Source organism: Rhinatrema bivittatum, chromosome 6, assembly GCF_901001135.1.
Source record: "Rhinatrema bivittatum chromosome 6, aRhiBiv1.1, whole genome shotgun sequence".
Taxonomy (NCBI): domain Eukaryota; kingdom Metazoa; phylum Chordata; class Amphibia; order Gymnophiona; family Rhinatrematidae; genus Rhinatrema; species Rhinatrema bivittatum.
The window spans coordinates 149,773,689-149,779,323 of record NC_042620.1 but is presented as its reverse complement, the minus strand read 5'-3'; positions in this window follow the sequence as shown (position 1 = coordinate 149,779,323).

The following is a 5,635-nucleotide window of genomic DNA, read 5'->3' as shown; positions in this document are numbered from 1 at the left end:
TTTTTCAACGATTAAAATTATCGTCCGATAATGTTTATATCGTCTTAAATCGTTATAGAACACGATACAATAGAAATTCTAACGATTTATCGTTAAAAATTGTTAAATCGTGTTAGTGCGCACTAACTCGCCGTTAGTGCGCACTAACTCCCCGTTAGTGCGCACTAACTCGATTTAGTGCGCACTAACTGAAAATGATACAAATAAACACTTTCCAGGTCACTGAAGGTCAGTTAGGAATGAATATGTGTTCCTATTGGCTGGCTGCCCTCTTATCTATTGATAAGAGGGCAGCCTATCAGAAGGCAGCTAGAAGGCCTTTAAATCACTGCATCTCACGTCGGCCGGAAACGCACTCACACGTAGAGAGGAAGTGCCCTCAGACTTAAATAGACACGCCGTCCTCCGGCGTCTCGCGCCGGGCGTCGCGCGTCCGAAGGAGCGCGATCTAAGGGGCCTGCCCCTTAGAGCGCCCCTTGAAGCGTCCCAGAGCCAAGTGAAAATTCACACCAGTACCTTCCAGAGCTCTGTCAAAATCCTTCTAGGTCAGGACGCCGCCCCCAGATACAATCGGACTCCCCACAGCCTTGTCATTAGAATGCCAAGTACATCTTTTACAAAGCCCAAGCAATCACCTTTACCCTAATTTCGCACTCTTCACTGCAATCTCCAGCACGCTTCTAATTCGCCTTCCAGCAGACACTCTCCTACCGTCACCCAGCAATCCATTCATCCTATCCCCGCCCATCAGCCTCTGATCCTATCGTCATCCAGCAACCTCTCATCCAATCGTCATCCAGCAACCTCTCATCCAATCGTCATCCAGCAACCTCTCATCCAATCGTCATCCAGCAACCTCTCATCCAATCGTCATCCAGCAACCTCCCATCCAATCGTCATCCAGCAACCTCTCATCCAATCGTCATCCAGCAACCTCCCATCCAATCGTCATCCAGCAACCTCTCATCCAATCGTCATCCAGCAACCTCTCATCCAATCGTCATCCAGCAACCTCTCATCCAATCGTCATCCAGCAGCCACTCTTCCATTCTTCATCAAACAGACCAAAATGCACACGGGCCTCCCAATTCCAATCCTCCAACACAGAACCTTTCTCACAGCAAAACACTCCTTGATTTCACGCCCACCCACCTACAAATCTCTTATCCCCATCATGATTTCACCGTTTACCCAAACTTTAGGCCTAGCTCTTTTTTCTTTGATACTATTCAATGCACAATCTCTCTCCAAGAAAACCCTAATTCTCAATGACATTCTCTTGGACAAAAATCCTGACTTCTGCGCCATAACTGAAACGTGGCTTAAACACACGGACACCGCACTACTTAACCAACTTCCAACTCAAAGCTACGATATCTTCTCTATCCCTAGAAAGAAGAAAAGGGGTGGAGGTATCCTTCTAGCAGCCAAAAAAGAGCTAAAAATCACTCAATTCACAATTAACTCCCCATCAAAAATAGAATCAGGCCTATTCAAATCTGACAGTCTGCAAATCCTTCTAATCTACGCTCCTCCAGGCCTTCTGGAATCCGATGCATCACCCATTCTAGAATTAACAACAACATACTTAAATCTGGAACACCCCGCTATAATATTGGGAGATTTTAACTTACATGTCGACGACCCCATTCTCTCAACCAATTGTGAATCCTTCTTAACTGCCATGTCGGCCATAGGGTTCAAGCAGATTATAAACAAACCTACCCACAGAGCAGGTCACACCCTGGACCTAATATTTGTAAACTCTAGCATCTCTCACCCAACTCCACCCAAATGCCAACCCGTTCCCTGGTCTGACCATACTTTAATATCTTCCGCCTTTTTGCTGGAACAAATAAGCAAAAAACCTGTCCCACAACCTGAATTCATATACAGGAAATCTTGCACATCCGAGGAATTACACAATCATCTTGGCCCAGAACTCACACTCATAGACATCTCTTCACCCAATTCAGCCCTCCAATCTTGGTCTATGATAACAGAAACAGCAGCCAACAATCTCTGTCCTCTATCAACAAAAAAACTTGAACACAACTCCTCCAAAAGACAACCTTGGTTTAAAGAAGAACTTCAAAAACTGAAACACTCCCTCCGACAGAAGGAAAGCAAATGGCGGAAAACACCAACACAGACATCCCTCTCTGCTTACAAACTCGCACTCCACCAATACAAAAGCGCTACATTAAAAACAAAAAGGGACTTCTTTGCACAGAAGATCCACCATATTATCTTTGACTCCAAAGCCCTCTTTGCCTATGTATCTAATTTAACCCAAACTATGACTCCTGACATCCCTGCCAACCTAGCTCAAGAAAAAGCAGAGGAGTTGGCCCTCTTCTTTAGCAACAAAATCTCCAACCTAATAACTCAGCTGAGAACCAACACTTCAACGCCATCCAACACATACCTCCACTACAACGAAGACATTTCTCTACAATCATTTGAACCCATCACTACTTCTGAGATTCTCTCTTTATTGAAGAAAATGAAACCTTCATCTCACCCTTTAGACCACATCCCATCCAAACTTCTCCTGCTAATACCAGAAACAATCTCCAATGCTCTGACAGTCATTATTAACTGTTCCCTAGCACAAGGAATCTACCCGGACGACCTGAAAATTGCATCCATCAAACCGCTCCTAAAAAAACCCAACTTAAATCCTAATGATCCTAACAATTTCCGTCCTATATCCAATCTCCCTTTCATAGCTAAGGTAATGGAAAAATTAGTTAACTCCAGACTCTCAGACTACCTCGAAGAACACAACATTCTGTTCCCATCTCAATATGGCTTCAGAAAAGCTCTAAGTACTGAATCACTGCTAATTTCCTTGACCGACTACCTCATCATGGGCCTGGATAAAGGTCACACTTATTTACTGATCCTACTGGACCTATCAGCTGCCTTTGATACGGTTAACCACTCCACCCTACTAATTCAATTAGCAAACATCGGAATAACCGGAACAGCACTATCATGGTTCAAATCGTTCTTAGGGAACAGAAAATACAAAGTCAAAATCCACAACAAAGAATCCCAACACTACTCTTCATCCACGGGAGTTCCACAGGGCTCCTCCCTTTCACCAACGCTATTTAATGTATACCTGCTCCCTCTTTGCCAACTGCTAACTAACTTAAACCTTAAACACTTTCTGTATGCAGACGACGTCCAGATAGTCATACCCGTTAAAGAATCCTACACCAAAACTCTAGAATTCTGGGAAACTTGTCTTCAAAAAATTGATGGTCTCCTCTCAAACCTCAATCTAATACTAAACTCTTCAAAAAGTGAACTCCTCCTAATCTCTTCTGAAAACAGTAACTTTGACACAAATCCTCCACCCAATTTACAAACGCCACAAGTAAGAAACTTAGGAGCCATCGTGGATAACAGGTTAAACCTAAAAGCATTCATAAATCAAACTACTAAGGACTGTTTCTATAAACTCCAAGTCCTAAAAAGAATAAGACCACTCTTCCATTTTCATGACTACAGAACTATTCTACAATCTATAATATTTTCTAAACTAGATTACTGCAACTCTTTGCTTTTAGGTCTTCCAGCATCTCACACTAAACCCCTTCAGATGGTCCAAAACACGGCTGCGAGAATATTAACAAACACACGGAGAAGAGACCACATATCACCAATCCTCAAAGACCTGCACTGGCTGCCAATTCACTACAGAATCATATATAAGTCCATAACCACTATTTTCAAAGCTATACATCAACAATCTCAGCTCAACCTTCAAATTCCTCTCAAAAAATTCACGTCCAAAAGACCAATCAGAGAGTCCTATAGAGAAACCCTACAAATACCACACTCCAAAACCATGAAGCACATAACCGCCAGAGACAGGGCATTCTCCACTGCAGGACCAACTCTGTGGAACTCTATCCCACCAGATTTGCGACAGGAACCATGCCTTCCTACTTTTAGGAAAAGACTAAAAACGTGGCTATTCATGAAAGCTTTTCCTGAACTAAACTGAACTTATTACATTATCAACCAGTCGCCCAGACTTTGCCTTAATCATGGTAATTAACATCCCTACCTCATAAGGGCAATTCATCAATGCTATAAGCACATTGACTGGCATATATATTCTTTTAATTTAAACCCCTGCATTCTTTTCTCAGATCCAAGTTATTTTATTCCCTTGTTTTATTGTAACTGCATTCCTTAGCCTTCTCTTGATCTATGTTTTTTACTACTATTATTATTATTATTATTTATTACTAAATGTTATTTTTTGATTTTGTTCCTATCCACTTGTTAATTGTGAACCGACATGATGCGATATTTATCGCGAATGCCGGTATAGAAAAACTTAAAATAAATAAATAAATAAATAAATATTACCAAGGTTACCACTGAGGTGATGGTTGGGGGGATGGGAAATGGAACTGGAAACTAACGAACACCAACAGAAAATGAAACAAAGTGTTCACACTTCCCAGGTCAGTAAAGGTCACTTAGGAATGAATATGTATGTATGTATTCCTATTGGCTGGCTGTGCTCTTATCTATTGATGTTACCAATATGGTTGGGGGGATGTGAAATGGAAACAGTTGGAAGCTTGACAAAAAAAGTAATGTAATGATCAGCACTCACGTGACTAGAACTTGTTTGTTTATTATTTTTGTTAGCAGGCACCTGAAATGCTAGTGCATGTTGAATTTGCCAATCACTGTGCATTTTAGAAAGGTGGTCCTGGCTGGAACTGTACACAGTTCAAATATATGTAATTGATTGTTGGTAAGTGTATTTTTTAAGTAGCCACACTGGCACCAGTATGTTTACTTTTCCTCCTACTTAACTCACTAGCTCAGCTTTGTAAGAAGGGCTTCTCTGCTTGTGTGTTGTTTTTGTTTGGTGTGAGGAGAGCAGAAACATCAGATCTTTATTCAATCTACTACAGTCATCTCTTACAGTGCCCTATCCCTATTAATACCAGGAGTGTTGTGATCTTCCTGCACACAGTGCCCTAACCCTGATACCAGTCTGAGACAGCTCCCTCCCTGCATTACTAGTGAGAGGCTGGCTTCACAGACAGGGGGGAGCTGCCTGACCCTCACTCCTGACTTCCCCCATGTCCCAGCTAGTGAATGGTGTGTGGGTGAGGGGGGGGGGGGGAGGATGGTGAAGTCTGAGACAGCTCCCTCCCTGCATTACTAGTGAGAGGCTGGCTTCACAGACAGGGGGGAGCTGCCTGACCCTCACTCCTGACTTCCCCCATGTCCCAGCTAGTGAATGGTGTGTGGGTGAGGGGGGGGGAGGATGGTGAAGTCTGAGACAGCTCCCTCCCTGCATTACTAGTGAGAGGCTGGCTTCGCAGACAGGGGGGAGCTGCCTGACCCTCACTCCTGACTTCCCCCATGTCCCAGCTAGTGAATGGTGTGTGGGTGAGGGGGGGGGGGGGAGGATGGTGAAGTCTGAGACAGCTCCCTCCCTGCATTACTAGTGAGAGGCTGGCTTCACAGACAGGGGGGAGCTGCCTGACCCTCACTCCTGACTTCCCCCATGTCCCAGCTAGTGAATGGTGTGTGGGTGAGGGGGGGGGGGAGGATGGTGAAGTCTGAGACAGCTCCCTCCCTGCATTAC